Raw genomic sequence first — 17,133 nt, 5'->3', positions numbered from 1 at the left:
AACAGGATTCTTGCTGTAAGTTTGAGTTGATACAATGCCACATATTATTAATTGTTTGAAATGTCAAAATACTTGTTTCTTACTGAATCAACTGGATTTGGAATAGACTAGAAAATCTGGAAAGCTTTATTGGATCATTTGGCCATGAAAATGTTCCTATCACATAAACACTTTATTCCTGGTTAATACTATGTTTTCGGTTTTTAAACATGCCACCATATTCAGATTTACAAATGTAAATACTGTTGAGAAACTTCATATTTACCTGTGAAACAACATGCTGTTTTTTATAAATACTTGATTTTGATGGTTGGTGGAGTTTTTCCAATCGAAGTTAATTAATGAATAAAGAGAAAATGTGGCAAGTGGCTATGAATGTCAACGCACATGAGATTTTTTCCCTTATGCCCCTATATGTCACTGTATGGAGTCACTGTAACAAACTAAGTGTAGCTCTCTCCACACTGATCATGAATAAATACTTAATATCAAGGATCAAGTTTTTAAAGCTATATTTCAATGGCAGGAAGTTATATTTACCTAAGCAGATGAAGTTTAAACCCATCTTATAAATGATCGAATCCAAACAAGTAGAATATAATATGCAGAGATCTGTGACCAGTTATTTGTGAGTAGTTTGGAATTCATAAAGCTTAAACAACTTAGGTACTCTATGAAAAAGCAAAGTATTTTTATGTTTGAATTATGTCAGCTACCCATAATTATGCTGTGATATAAGAGAAGCAGTATAGTAAGAATATATGCTCTGGAGCTACACTGTCTCAATCTCATTTCATGCTGTACCACTTACTATCTATGTGACCTTGCAGCATACTTTCACTCTCTGCCTTAGTTTTCTGATCTGTAAAATGGATATAACAATAGTACCTGTTTCATAGGGTTGTTATGAAGATCAAATCAGTATAAGAAAAATAAACTTAGAGTAATGTGTGACATAGCAAGCACTATTTCAGTGTTTCATCCAAATTAAGTGGCTTTTTCCTTAATAGATAAATGATTAAGGGTACAAAAGATATTAAACTTTTATCTTTTTTTTTGAGATGGAGTCTTGCTCTGTCACCCAGGCTGGAGTTCACTGGCGTAATCTCGGCTCACTGCAACCTCCACCTCCTGGGCTCAAGCGATTCGCCTGCCTCAGCCTCCCAAGTAGCTGGGACTACAGTTACACACCACCAGGCCCAGCTAATTTTTGTATTTTTAGTAAAGACAGGGTTTTACCATGTTGGCCAGGATGGTCTCAATCTCCCTACCTTGTGATCTGCCTGCCTCGGTATCCCAAATTGCTGGGATTACAGGCATGAACCACTAGTGCCCGGCCTAAATTTTTATATAAACTATTTAGTAAAAATAATTTTTAATATTTTAGGTCATGGGAAATTCAGTAGCATAGTAATTATCAAAGTAGTAAATTTTTTCAGCAAAGGAGATCAAAGATAGACTGTTACGAGTGAAAAAATAGGGTATTAATCAACAAAATTATGAATCTGAATAGTCACAATTTTTCAGTTTCTGTACCTGAAATAGTTTCTGCATGGGATAGATTGGACTAACCAAATTTATCTCATTTTATGGCTCTAGCCTAACTACCTTCCCCATTAAATAATGTTTTTAAGTATATGCAAAGAGAAAAAAAGAACTTTTTGAATTATGAGATATACCGAACAAAACAATAATGAAAAACTATTTATAAAATAGTTAAGATTAGATTATAAATCTAAAGTTGTATTTTGTCGGCACTAAAGGACTCCAATATTGTTTATATGTCAAAAATTATTGGCCGGGCACAGTGGCTCACACCTGTAATCCCAGCACATTCAGAGGCCGAGGCGGGCAGATCACCTGAGGTCAGGAGTTCAAGACCAGCGTGGCCAACATGGTGAAACCCCATCTCCACTAAAAATACAAAAATTAGCTGGGAGTGGTGGCGGGCACCTGTAATCCCAGATACTTGGGAGGCTGAGGCTGGAGAATCACTTGAATGCAGGAGGTGGAGGTTGCAGTGACCAGAGATCACACCATTGCACTCTAGCCTGGGTGATGAGTCAAATAATAATAATAATATGAGAAACACAAAGTAAGATCTTTACTTTGAGAAATACTGTTTTGTGTAGTCCTTGTTTTGACACATGATGAACAGCTTGGAAATCTAAAATAATTCATTTTTTTTTCAAATAAAATTTGACTCATGTGAATGAAATGTTTTAAAAATAAAATAAAATCCAACATTAATCACATTCAATTAAATACAGTGTATGTATTCATTCTTCATTAATAGAAGTTCATTTCTCCTACTTCTTTTACCCTGTGCTAATATCAATTTCTAATTATTAGAGACCAACAATCAATATGAAATCAGTATTGCTGGTTTTTTAGCTGTCACTGATATGAGTACCTATTATGCACAAGGTCTTGCATTAGAGAACTCTACATACATTTTCCCTACCCATAGAGCAATCTATACAAGCTAAACCTGAGTCACATTGTACAGAAGTTTAGGTAGAGGTTCACAGCAGTCCACTAAACCTGAAAAATGCCAGGTGCAGTGTCTCATGCCTGTAATCCCAGCACTTAGGGAGGCCTAGGCGGAAGGATCACTTGAGGTCGGGAGTTCGAGACCAGTCTGGCCATCATGGTGAAACGCCATCTCTACTAAAAATACAAAAATTAGCCAGGCATGGTAATCCCAGCTACTTGCGAGACTGAGGCATGAGAATCGAGAATCGCTTGAACCTGGGAAGCAGAAGCTGCAGTGAGCTGAGATCACGCCACTGCACTACAGCCTAGTCAACAGAGCAAAACTCTATCTCCCCCACAAATTTTTTTTAATTAAATAAATAAACCTGAAAAACATTGTTTGCACCGTTTCTTCTTCCAAAGCAAAAGAAGTTTCTGTCACAGACAACTGGGGAGAGGGCAGTCAATGTTCTGGGAAAATCAACTATGAACAGCACTAATTTCCCAACAGCACAGTATATGCTAAGGAATTCATCAGAGATCAAAAGAAACTCAACTCCTCTCCTACTAAATTTGTGATTAAAAATTGCATTTAGATTTAAGTACTGGAAATATATTCTGAGACAGAACATTTTCTTGCAAGTAATTGACATGGTCTGTGCAGTTGGGGAAACTGTCTCTTTAGTGACAGAAGATAGCACTTTGGATTAAAGAGTTGACTGATAGCTCCTAGATCTATAGGAATTACTATAATAGTGTTTTTTTAAAAAAAATTCATACACATCTTAAAGAAAATATATCTTAAAATTTTATTCAGTGATATTAGGGAATGCTATATAAATTATAATAAATATAACATTCTTGAAAATCAAAAGTTCCTCTGATTTAACCTTTAACACTGAATCATTTGGAAAGGAATTTATTTTTTTAACATTTCTTTTTTTTTAATTATACTTTAAGTTCTGGGGTATATGTGCAGAACATGCAGTTTTGTTACATTGGTATACATGTCCCATGGTGGTTTGCTGCACCCATCAACCCGTCATTTACATTAGGTATTTTTCCTAATGCTATCCCTCCCCTAGCCCTCTGCTCTGGAATGTGTTTTAATAGTTGGAACTCTGAGGATAAAGTCATATTCTCAGTATTTTCATTATATTAAATAGTTCTGATATAATTGATGACTTAATGTCCTATTTCAAAGCTTCCTTATTTTATCTGAATGTTTTCATCTTTATGTAGCAGAAGGTTGAGATAAGTAACCATATAATCCTTATATAAAGGTAAGACAGATTTAGACACTAAGCATTTCTGTTGAAAACAAACTTGGGCCACACTGTAGACAAAGAACACATGCAGGATATATCACATTTAAATTTTGAAGTTACATGACATATATATATGTATATCATTTAAATTTTAAAGTCCTTAATTTGTTAAAGCCATGTTAGCAGAATTGTACAGAATTAGTTGTTTTGTTAAAATAAGGTTTAAATCACACCAACCTGGATGATATAGAACAGGAGAAATATTTTTACTTGTCATATTTATTTTGATTTTTATAAATCTAAACATTTCCTGATGATCACAATGATTACAAGATGCAGTGTTCTTATTGCAACATTACTAAGTAATGAACAATTAATCAAATGAAAGAATAATTTTAAGATGGATCAATGTCAAGAAATAGTTTTTGAAAAATTTTAAGATTCACAAACCATTATTATGAACCTATTCAAGTTCTTAAATGATGTTATTAAAAAGTATGCATAGTAAGAAATGTATCAACTAACTCCTCACTAAACTTGAGAAAATATAGAATAACTAAGGTAAAAATCCATAAATTATGCAACAAAATTCAAATTGAGGAGGGAACTGCCATGCAATATTTATATTCATTTAACCAAATAATATTTACATTCAGCTTGCACAAATTTTCAAGTTTTGGTACAAGTGTTCTGTTGATTTAAGGATAATTATCACTAAGAATTTCTAAAAAAATAAATAGAAAAACAATAAAAACCTGATTGATAACAGGTTATAGTATACTGGCAAAAATGGAGGTAATCAGTGAACAAGAACATAGATACCTGTGAACCTAAACAGAGATGGCCTATGTGCCAATTTCAGATACTTGTTAACAGCACCCAAATAAATACCTATAGTAAAACAAACAGCAGAACTTCACGCAGTTTTAAAAGATAGGTTTGTCACCATTTTGAAAAGTAATCCCTTGTGATTTTAGTAATCTGTCTTTAATTCTGAGCCTCTGCATCGTCATCTAATAAGCAGAAATAAATATTTTAATAAAGAGCTTTGCATTGAAATGCAATAGTGCCTATGAAATTCCATCACAGACAAGAAAACCTTATACAAATATGATTTTTACCAAGAAATAGGTAAGTACATGGCTAAACACCCTTACTAGATACAACACAACATTCTACAACATAAGTAGATGTAATTAATTAGTTTATAAATGAATAAATCTTGGGTCACCAAATATATGATTTTTCATAACCAAAATATATTAAGCTTACCAACATAGATACTTATCAGTTGAAAAGCCCAACAAACCTATATTCAAAAAAATTAGAATGCTGATCTGGTAAAGAAGTCATGGCATGTGGGAGAAGGCAGTTTGTGTGGGAGTGCATCTGGAGAATGGCATTCCAGGGCCACATGGACCTTCATCCTGTGTAACTGAAGAAGAGGTGGCTGTCAGCGTAGACCCATACCCTGCAATGGGAGATAGACGAGGAGCTGCTGCTTAGAAAACATGTCAAAAAATGATTGTTTGCACATACCCTGAATTTTTACAGTTTCCAACCTTCAAATAGAGAATGATATTCATAACTATTATATAAGAGGTCTTCAGTTTTAAACAAGTTTTGTGAACAGAAAAACATTTTATATTTAAAAGTCATGCAAAATTTAAGAAAATCATCTTTACTGGTAGCTCAGTTAACAGAATGTTTTCCAAACAATAAATAAGCATATGTCACGAGGAAACTGACTTAAGTAGAGGTGATCCAGGGACAGGAAGGGATTATTGTTTGTGCCCAAATTATCTGAATTGGCTATCTAAACTGGGCTGAATTCACTTTTGCTCTGTAACTACAAAATGTGTTTCTTTCAAGAACTCAAAAAAATGCTGAACTTATATTCCAAGGCTATTCACACTTTCCATCATTTTTATATTCTTAAAAACTTTCTTCAGAGAACTAAATTACATATATCATGTGGAGCTAATTTGTTTAACAAGTTCTTACCCTAAGTTATTTCTACTTAAGTAGGACTTACAGTGAAATTATTCAGGGATAATAAATGTCTGTTCTTAACTCTGCGTGTACATATGCATGAGTGAAAGGAATCTAGAGAAAAATAGAGTCAGGTCCCTCTTACAAAAGACAGCAAACATTACCTACTGTGAAGGCTAAAATATAGGGAAAAGAGTTTGGAAGCTTGAAATGAAAAAACTTGTGTTCTAAGCTGTGTTCTGACACTTCCTATTGAGTTGGCATGAGTTACCTATAACCTTTCTGAACTTTATTTTACCTATCTGAAAAAATGGGGGTGTATGACATACATGTAATCTCAAAATTCAACATTTTTGGAAATTATAGTATTATTTACTTCATTTTCGATTATTTAACTATGCCTTATTCTTATACTGCAATCTGGGCAATAGCTTAACAGATTTGTATTTAATTGTTTTATAAATTCTTAGTGGTTATTGTATTTAACTTTATGCAATTTGAACCTGAATGTTTCCATTGAATTGCTAGAAAATGCAAGAAACAAATAGTTCCTTTTAATTTTCTACACATATATTAATAATCTGAAGAAATTTATGGTACTTACAAAAAATTCCCCCAAATAATTTTTTCTAGTTTTTTCCATTTAATTATGAAATTGGATAGCTATAGTATATAGCACTAGTTTGATTTGTAATACTTTCAAACCTAATAAAGTTTTCCCTGAACTAAAACTTTTCATTTTTTCTATATTCTATTATTACTAAATTTTAACTACATTTTAAAAAGCAATTTTTGTTTTATCTGCAAAAGCAATTTTCCTTTTGTCTTTCTATTTCCTCTCTATCCATTCCCTTTAATAAAATCTTGGTTCTGAAAAACAAGGCATGTTTTCCACTATACTTTTCTAAAATTTAATTTGACATTACTGTTCAAAATGTTAATTTGCACTTTCTCAGCTATTTTCAGAAAAGCTCATTGTTTAAATGACTTAAAATAATAAGCAAATAGGCCAGGCACAGTGGCTCTCATCTGCAATCCTAGTACTTTGGGAAGCTGAGGAGGGAGGACCATTTGAGTCCAGAAGTTGGAGACCAGCCTGGGCAACATAAGGAGATCCCATCTCTATCAAAAAATTTGAAATTATTCAAGTGTGGTGGTGCATGCCTATAGTCCCAGCTCTTCAGGAGGATGAGGTAGGAGGATTACTTGATCCTGGGAGGTCGAGGCTGCAGCAAGCCATGGTCGCACCACTGCACTTCAATGCCGGCAACAGAGCAAGGCACTGTCTCATCATCATCATCACAGTAATAACAATAATAAGTAAATAGCTTCACACCATACCCTAAGGCTAAACTAAGTCAAACAGAAGTATTTAAATTTGTTTTATTGGTTAAAACAGAATAGTAAAATCATTTTAATGATTTTAACATGTCAATTTTAACAAAGTGCATGATAAATGTAAAATTTAGTTGTTTAAAAATCATCTTCAAAATATGTATTTCAAATCAATAAGGCCCTCTATATTAATTTGAAAGTCACTATGTTTTTATCTGTTTTTTAATATTTTTCTGTATGGAATTTTTGAATTACATGTTAAGAACACGTACTGCTAAAGGATGTAATAATATTATTTAAAACATTAATGTTAAAATGCATTGCTAGTTCTGATGTATCTATTTCCACATATCAAATTCATTATTTTTACCCATCCAAATACCACAATCTAGTATCTAAATTGATAACTCTTATACCCAGATATGTGTTACACTTAAAATATCTTATTGCTTATAAATGTTTTTTCCTTTGCCTGGGTTTGTTTTTTTGTTTGTTTTCTTGTTTTGTTTTGTTTTTTTTGGTCTCTCAGTATACCGTTTAAGCTTAATTAAAACAAAAATATGGTCAAAGAGTCATAGAATGTTGGAGTTGCACAAGCCTCTAAAAATCATCTGGTTCATGGGTTGTTTCTCCGTAGGGCAACGACAACTGGTTTTGAGGCAGTTTGAATTCCAACACAGTCTATGCAGAATTTCAGTGTCTGTGTATGTATACATGTTTTCCATTGCTCTCATCAACTTCTCAGAGGGGTCAACAATGAAACACATGTTATGAAAGAAATCAATTCCATCACTTCATTTTACAAATAGAGAACTTGAGACTCAAGAGAATCTGTGACTCATCCAAGGTCACAGTGAGGTCCAGAAGGGTCCAAGCACAGGAGTCTCTGCCCTGTGGAGTTAGGGTGTGCCACACTCCCAGATTGTGGTTGTGTTCAACAATCCAGAAGCTCCCTGAGCCCCATACTTTAGGGTGTGAGTGTGAGAGCTGGAGCAAGGTGCTGATTCGTATATTAAGAGGAAAAATCAGTTTTTATTTCTGAACTTATGCCATTGTCAGTACTTCACTTCTGACACCAGATGCATGGAGTTTTTTCCCACAATTCTCCAATTGTCTGCAGACAACTGGGTATCCTATGATGCAATCAATTCCAGTACCGTCTGGAGTTAGCACAGCCCTCACTGGTTAAGAGCCCAGTCCCATAAGACTGCTCCCACTTCAATTGAAAGGGGGTGGGTTCCCAGGTTTTCCACAATTTCTATCTGACTTGGCTACAAATCAGAGGTTCCCACAACCCCACCCAGGTTCATAGAACCCCATACAGCTCATAGAACTCGGAGAAACACTCATGTTTACTAGTTTAAGGTAAAGATATGATAAAGGATACAGATGAAGCGGTACATAGGGTGAGGTCCAGAAGGATAGAAGTTCAGGAGCTTCTGCCCTGTGGAGTTGGGGTGCACACCCTCCCAGCTGGGGATATGTCCAACAGTTCAGAAGCTTTCTGAACCCCATATGTTAGGGATTTATTTTATGGAGGCTTCATCACATAAACATAATCCAATTATTAACTCCAGCTCTCCTCTCCCCTTTCCAGAGAATGGAATGTGAGGCTCAAAGTTCCAAGTTTCTAATCACAGTTTGGTCATTCTGGTAACCAGCCCACATCTGGGAGCCCACCAAGAGTCATCTCATTAAAACAAAAAATGATCTTATTATCCAGGAAATTCTGAGGGATTTTGGAGCTCTGTGCCAAGAGCCAGGTCAAACACCAAATATTAGAACAAAAGATGCTTCTAGAACCTCTATTAGGAAATCACAAGAGTTTTAGGAACTTCTGTGTTAGCAACTGGAGGCAAAGACCAATATGTATATTTCTTATCATTTCACAAGATTGACCTCAGAATGTTATTGATCTGTAGAGCTCCCAACATAAGTGGGTTTTCAGCTAACACCCGCTTGTGGCTTCCCCATAATTTGGTCTTCAAAAACTTAAAAGTGAATTTAATCTCCCATTTCAGTTAGCATCACAGTATTATTACACTGTAACTGTAATGTAATTAGAATTTAGTATTCATATTTTATCCCTTAAAATATATATTTATGGAAAAATTGAAATGAATTTCTCATAATTCTGCAGATAAGTTATTTCAGAGCACAATAAATTTCTGCCCATCCTTTTTTCTCAATTGAAAGAAATTATAGAAGTTGGCATTTCTGCTCCACTGACCTTGGTGCTTGACCTATTCACTAGTAAATGTTGTGTAACCTTTTCCTTTCTTGTTATTTGGAGTTAGAGGTGATATAAAATAAACACAAAAGTCAGAATAAAGTTTAATAAAGATTGATCAATTTCATAACATTATATCTCATCTATGTCTGTCACTCACTTTTGTCATTCACTATTTTGTAAAAAACTTAGTACAAAAACTATAAAATGAACAGACAAATGATTTCTAGAAGATACATTCTGCTTTGAAATGCTCCAAAACATAGTTAGTAGGCTTAAAAACAGAATTAAACAACTCTGTCTTCTAAAAGTGACCATTATTTTTTAAAAATCCAATAATCGTCAAAATAGAAACATATTTTAAAGAATGACGATCTAAATTGACTTTAAGTGATTAGAGAGAATGGAACAGAAAATATTTCTTCTGGGCAAACAAGGACCTGAAATAATGACAGAAAGAAATGTCCCCTCACTGTTCCCTAATGCAGTAACCAATATACATTGAGCTTCTATTATGTGCCATTCAGGAACTTGTAGGATTATCTAAGTAAAAAACTGAAAAACAGAGCTCACACTCAATTAAATCATGGACTTGTTAGAGATGAAGAATATTATACACATGAGAAGAATTCAGGGAAATTTAATCCATAATATAAATATATCTTAAATCATAGGCTTCAATTCTGGTGTCAGAGTTCAGAGAAGGGAGAAGGTAGTATAGACCAAAGGAACGCAGTCTGGAGCTAATAGAGGTTTGGGTTGGATAGTTTGACCAAAACTAAAATAGCAAGTCAAAGTTTCAGCATGAAACTCCTCATAGTTGCAAATTTTCTTCAGACAAAGTCTTTGGAGAACAAGGGCAATGAAAAAGCTCATCAAAAATAGAAAAAGTGCCTACATGTGTAGTTGAGAAATTTATATTATAAAAACCACAGCAAATCGGATTCAGCAAAAAAAGAAGGGACATAGACGTTTATTTTAAGTAGGACAACTACCATGTTTTGGCAGTGTCATTAAAAAGATATGTAAATAATAAAAATGAGAAAGAGTATTGAAGAAGGTAATCTTAAAACTTGAAAAAATAAACATGTAATATCATATTAAAATGCCACAGTAAATAAATCTTGTCTCTGGCATCATCATTTAGAAATTATTTAATTTCTAATTCTTTCTCAAAACACTACTGCTGCTATTATAACTTATTTTGATGTTTCTTTTCCAAATAAAACCTCAGCAGCCAAGAAACTCAAAATAAAGCAACACATTTCATGAGGGCAGCCTACCCAAAGAGAAAGAAAGTGGGAGTTGGTGGGGGGTAGAGAGAGAGGTTTCAGTCTCTTAGCAGATTATGGTCCTTTTTAAGGTCATATGTAACTCAGTGCCAGGAACAGCAATTGTAAGAAAACGTTGCAAATAAACTTCTCAATTATATTAGCAAGGATTACAGCTTCTTTTAAAACTTCTCTGTTTTCTAGCTCTGAAGGTCAATGAACATTCCCATGAATCTTTGTATGTTTATACCCAAAGTGCACTGTGAACTTGGGCAAAGAAGGTAACTCTGGCTTAGCTGGGCTTTGTAGGTTGATATTACAAATACAATTGAAACCGAGCCAGTTTCACACTTTTGCAAAGCATTAAAAAAAAAAAAAATACATTTGTAAGTGGCATCCAAAGACTCAAGAGTGATTCCAGAGAGAGTCGTGTAAGTGGAGATTTATCTTTTGCAACGCTAACTGCTCTTAGTTCTCTGCCATCCTTCCTTAGGGCATCTTCACATGTTTGCAGAGTCCCCATGAATTCAGTCTGCACCAGGCTACACTAGCCTCTCCCAGTTCAGGCTATCTGCTACACACTTGTGCCTTTCTACACTCCCTGCAAACACATGCTCAGTGAACTGTCTCATTAGAAAGAAGCTGATCAATCAATACTCCAAGGAGTAAATAGAGTATGCCTCCCTGTGACATTTGCCTGTGAAAGGAAAATAAGTCTCATTCAAAGTGAATGTTGCTATTGCTGTTATGAGGCACAGGTCTCTTAGGGAGAAGGTTTGGGGCCGTGTGGTCTTAAAATTTAGAATAACAGAAGCGCTTTTTTTGAAAGGATTGTATTTTTGTAGGCGATGATGACTACAGCTAGAAATTGAGAGCAATGAAAGTCTAATTTTTTAGTCTCTCCAATTACAGTTACGAGGGAAGATGTAAATATTTTCTAGTGAAACTCAGTATTCACATATCAATGCATTTAGATTTACAAGTGGGCCCTGATACTACTTCCACGTAAATCTGCATTTATTCCTTAGACGTCTGTTTGAGATCCGGAGAAATAAATGAGGCAGTAAATATGTTAGCCAGTCCACAATTCATGTTTACTTTTAAAAGTCTCCAAACATCTTACAAATAACAGTCTTTAGGGTGGGAAAGAGCTAGAGATCATTCCTCTGCCCTTTGATTAAAGAACTTAAAACACACACCCTTAGTACATTTCAAAGGGGACCTAAGGGGAACCTTCTCTTTTACGCTTAAGAGGTTTGTGGGTATAATAAGTTGGGTTTTGAAGAGACCACATGTAGTTCAGAGTGAATCAGTACACAACTCAGAATTCCATGACGTTGGCCAAAATCCACCATCTGTACTCTCCCTGGAGCTTTTTATGAGCTCTAACTTTTATTTTTCTTCTTAAAGATCAGAAAGAGGTGCCTCAATTAGAAAGATGCTTCTACAAAAGTACCTGAATTCAGGTAACACTTGCATTCTGCTACATAAAAGAAAGTTTTAGCATATGTTAATTGGTCATGTGACCAGGCAATTTACAAATAAGACATACTAAATTGGCTATAATTTCTAAGTTTAAGACAGGTAAAGAGAAATAAGAACAATGTAATCAATGATAAAAATCTCCCATGAGTCTCAGGATACTTAATCTGTCTACACTTTACCTTTGGTACTTAACGTACCCTTTGTTTTACTATTTACTTTTTAAGTCTATTTCATTCTTCAAGGTATGAATTAAGTTTCTCCTTGCCCATAATACTTTTCCTAATCTTCTTAATAAGAATTAATCTCACTTTCCTAGGAAGACCCTTTTTACCATGGCAACCACAGAAAGTTGACACAAAAGTTGAAAGAGAACTAGTGACACTGCCGAGGGTATTTCTCCTAAACAACACATACTATGTTAAAATAGCTCACAAACTATCTGTAAACTGAAGCTACAGGAAAAGTTTTAGTAATAAGATTCTTAGTTTTGGCCGGGCGCGGTGGCTCAAGCCTGTAATCCCAGCACTTTGGGAGGCCGAGACGGGCGGATCACGAGGTCAGGAGATCGAGACCATCCTGGCTAACACGGTGAAACCCCGTCTCTACTAAAAAAATACAAAAAACTAGCTGGGCGAGGTGGCGGGCGCCTGTAGTCCCAGCTACTCGGGAGGCTGAGGCAGGAGAATGGCGTAAACCCAGGAGGCGGAGCTTGCAATGAGCTGAGATCCGGCCACTGCACTCCAGCCTGGGCGACAGAGCGAGACTCCGTCTCAAAAAAAAAAAAAAAAAAAAAAAAAAGATTCTTAGTTTTGTTACCAGGAAGGGGTCTCAATCTAGACCCCAAGAAAGGGTTCTTGGATCTCATGCAAGAAACAATTCAGGGTGAGTTCATAAAGCGAAAGCAAGTTTATTAAGAAAGCAAAGGAATAAATTTATTTTATTTATAAATTTATTTTTATAATATTATAAAATAAATATATGTTTTTAAATATTTAAATATTATTAAAATATATATTTTTATTTTCATAATATAATTTTATATATTTATTTTTATAAAATTATAATTTTATATAAATGTATTATATAAATATAATAAATTTATTTATTCCATAATAAATATGGCTACTCCATAGGCAGAGCAGCCCTGTGGGCTGCTTGTTGCCCATTTTTATGATTCTTTCTTGCTTATATGCTAAACAAGGGGTGGATTATTCATGAGTTTTCTGGGAAAAGGGTGGGCAATTCCCAGAACTAAGGATTCCTCCCCTTTTTAGACCATATAAGGTAACTTCCTGACATTGCCATGGCATCTGTAAACTGTCATGGGCCTGGTGGGAGTGTCTTTTAGCATGCTAATATATTATAATTAGCATATAATGAGGACTGAGGACAACCAGAGGTCACCTTCCTGGCCATCTTGGTTTTGGTGATTTTTGGCCTGCTTCTTTACCACAACCTGTTTTATCAGCAAGGTATTTGTGACCTGTACCTTGTGCCCACCTCCTGTCTCATCCTGTGGCTTAGAATGCCTAACTTCCTGGGAATGCAGCCCTGCAGGTCTCAGCCTCATTTTACCCAGCCCCTATTCAAGATGGAGTCACTCTGGTTCGAACACCTCTGACAGCTTAAGAATTTACAGAAATCGTAATCCAATATTTTCAGATGTTTCTTCCCATCTCATACGTATCAGTTAATGTTACATTTCCTATAGGATTATTGTTACATGTGTAACAAGACTCAGATGCTTTTGAGGCTTTATACACCAGAAATAAAAACAAAATAGGTATTAAATCTTACAATGAAATAGAAAGTGTAATCCAGCTTAGGTCCCTAAATCATATCTATGAACTCTTATACCATTAGAATAAAATTCTAACTTAGAATGCCTTCTTCACTTTTTTCAAACTACAGCTGAGCTATTAATAATTCCTTATAAACAAATTTACAAGAAAAAAACAAACAACCGCATCAAAAAGTGGGTGAAGGATATGAACAGACACTTCTCAAAAGAAGACATTTATGTAGCCAACAAACATATGAAAAAAAAAAAAGCTCATCATCACTGGTCATTAGAGAAATGTAAATCAAAACCACAATGAGATAGCATCTCATGCCAGTCGGAATGACGATTATTAAAACATTAGAAAACAACAGATGCTGGTGAGGCTGTGGAGAAATAGGAACGCTTTTACACTGTTGGTTGGAGTGTAAATTAGTTCAACCATTGTGGAGATAGTGTCGCGGTTCCTCAAGGATCTAGAACCAGAAACACCATTTGACCCAGCAATCCCATTACTGGGTATATACCCGAAGGATTATAAATCATTCTACTATAAAGACACATGCACACATATGTTTATTGCAGCACTATTTACAAATAATTACAACCCAAATGCTCATCAATGAGAGACTGGATAAAGAAAATGTGGCACATATATACACCATGGAATACTATGCAGCCATAAAAAAGGATGGGTTCAGGTCTTTTGCAGGGACATGGATGAAACTGGAAGCCAACATTCTTAGCAAACTAACACAGGAACCAAAAACTAAACACCACATGTTCTCACTCATAAGTGGGAGGTGAACAATGAGAACACATCGACACAGTGAGGCGGACATCACACACCAGGGCTTGCTCAGGGTGGAGGAAAGGGGAGGGAGAGCATTAGGACAAATACTTAATGTGTAAGGGGCTTAAGACCTAGATAACGGGTTGATAGATACAGCAAACCACCATGGCACATGTATACCAATGTCACAAACCTGCATGTTCTACACATGTATCCCAGAACTTAAAGTAAAACACACAAAAAATAATAATTCCATGTATTTGTAATGATCTCCAACATTTGAAAAGATTCTACATAGGCCATTTCATATGCATTATCTCATCTGGAAAAGCACCCCGATAGAAAACAGGCATTTATTACCACTGCATTTTTGAGGAGGAGAAAATGAAGCTCAGAGGTATTATGTTCATCAAAGGGTAACTGGCTGAGCTAGGGAAGGAAATGTGGTCTCAGCCACTCCCCTGGCCCATTTCCCTCCTGTCTTTTAGCCCTACATTTGCTTGTTGGATTAGTCTTGCCTCTTCCTCTTTAGGTCAGTTTGGAAAACAAGAATTCTCTGAACTGTTCCGGAGACACTGGCTGCCAGTTAGGCTGCCTGTTACAAAACCTGAATGGCTATTAAATTGTTTTATATAATTAAAAAAATATATATAAAACCTTTAAAGAAGTATATCTAATAGTGTTATTTTCTTCTCCCATTAAAGAAGTTTTGAAATCTGATAGTTGAAACCGTTTATTCATCATTGCTATTCCATCCAGCAGTGCTAGCAACATCTCATTTAGTGGTTTTTAATCCTGCACCTGAGAATGTACAGCTATTGAGCTTATATTTTTTAGCCAGATCACTTTGAACATGAAAATTATCATCAAGTCTTGGTGAAAACTCTATTCCTTACCTAGGGCTAAAAGAAGAAGCAACGAGAACTTATAACTTCCCAATAGAGTTTTACTAGTTCTGAAAAAGAAATAAAGGGCTTTTAAAAATTTGTACTTTTTTGTTATTGCAGTTCCTTATATTGTTTCTACACCTGTAAAATTTGGACAACATCTATTTTTCAGGGGTCAGATAAGGAACAAATAATACTATCAGCTGCTATTGATTCAGGACTATTTCATGTAATACTAATAATCTATGAGATATCTTATTATAGCTCCATGTTACAGATTAGAAAACTGACATTTTAAAAAATCCAGATTTTAAGCCAGAAAGCACAATTCTGAGTATAACCACTACTCTATATGCCCCTATAAAATAATCTAATGACATATGGTAAAACTCTCAATTCACGGTGACTCTTGGAAAATGAAAAATATTCAAGCAGGAGAGTTCCATGGAAAGGTAAAGCCATAAAGTTCTTTATAGAGACAGAAAATATAATAAAAGGTTTTTCTCTGTTATTTCCATTCTTTTTTTTCATTGCAGCCCTTCTCCTATTGTATGAAGAAAAAGATAAACAGCTCATACACAGACTTTCCTGAGTCAGAAGAGTCCCAGAAATGTACGCACCTGAAATGAAATTACCAAAGGAAAACAACTGGCATAGGGACTAGAACAGTCAGAACCTAATAGGACTGATCCCTCCCCTTTGCAGTAGCTGCTTCCTAGCTCGTAACTGCTCTAATCCTACTCCAAAACAAGCAGTTCCGCACCATGAGGAATGTGGACTTTCAAAGGTTGATGCTAATTGATTGAGTCGATGTTTCAAGAAGCATTTGCCAAGTTCCACCTCAGCATAAGGATGTGGCCTCCCTGCTACAACAAAGCAGCAGCAGAAAAAACTCTCATGGCCTGTGGATGATGCTCCAAAGCTAAAAACAGAGATTACGGTCAAAGGGTTCTGTTAATAAGACTTAAATGAAGTGAATTTCACATTGATACCAGCAGATCCTAAACCTGAGGATCTCAGACTAAACACTCGGTAAAAAATTCCAGGTTTGTAAAGCCCAAATGAGTCTATTTTAGATGAGCTCTTTTTAAAGGTTCATGTTCTTGGCCATTTCCCGTTCACATCCATTCTTCCCTACTCCACACATGAAGCCAACATTTCCTCTGCTGACTCATTGTTCCAACAAAATAATGCAACTTCCTCTCAACACCTTTAAATTCTGCTGAGCGCCTCTGTTTGTTTAGCAGCTGTCTGTGCTCAAGACTCTGCCAGGAAGAAAGTCTGCGGATTTTTATGATTTTTTTTTTAATGGATTCTGTTTACTTCTATGGTAAATGAGGCAGATATACTGATGATGAGGGCCTCAGATATTTGTAACAGTTTGCTCATTCAAGAGGACCCATTCCTCAGCCAGACGAATCAAAAAGGAAAAAAGGAAAAAGAAAAATTAATCACTACTCCCCATAAAATTCACTGGAACCCAAAGATCATAAACTGGTAGTTCACTGGCTACATCCGGAATCGTGTTGTTTGATCCAACAAGACAACATTCTGAAATATTTGCTGACATTTTTAAAGCAAGGAAGACACATGAACAACCAGATTTCTATCATCTCT

The 17,133-nt window shown here is 35.3% G+C and overlaps 1 protein-coding gene across 1 annotated transcript in view; it reads left to right on the top strand.

The window, feature by feature from the left end:
* LOC105466499 (progesterone receptor) overlaps positions 1–16,134 on the top strand; it is a 116,977-nt gene extending 100,843 nt beyond the window's left edge. Inside the window, exon 9 of the mRNA XM_071075503.1 lies at positions 16,053–16,134. The gene's annotated coding sequence lies outside the window, so the exon portion shown is untranslated. The remainder of the gene's footprint in view (positions 1–16,052) is intronic.
* The last annotated feature ends 999 nt before the right edge of the window (positions 16,135–17,133 follow it).

Source organism: Macaca nemestrina, chromosome 12 (assembly GCF_043159975.1).
Source record: "Macaca nemestrina isolate mMacNem1 chromosome 12, mMacNem.hap1, whole genome shotgun sequence".
NCBI classification, from domain to species: Eukaryota; Metazoa; Chordata; class Mammalia; order Primates; family Cercopithecidae; genus Macaca; species Macaca nemestrina.
The sequence above is the reverse complement of the archived record's forward strand: the minus strand, read 5'-3'. Positions and strand labels throughout refer to the sequence as shown.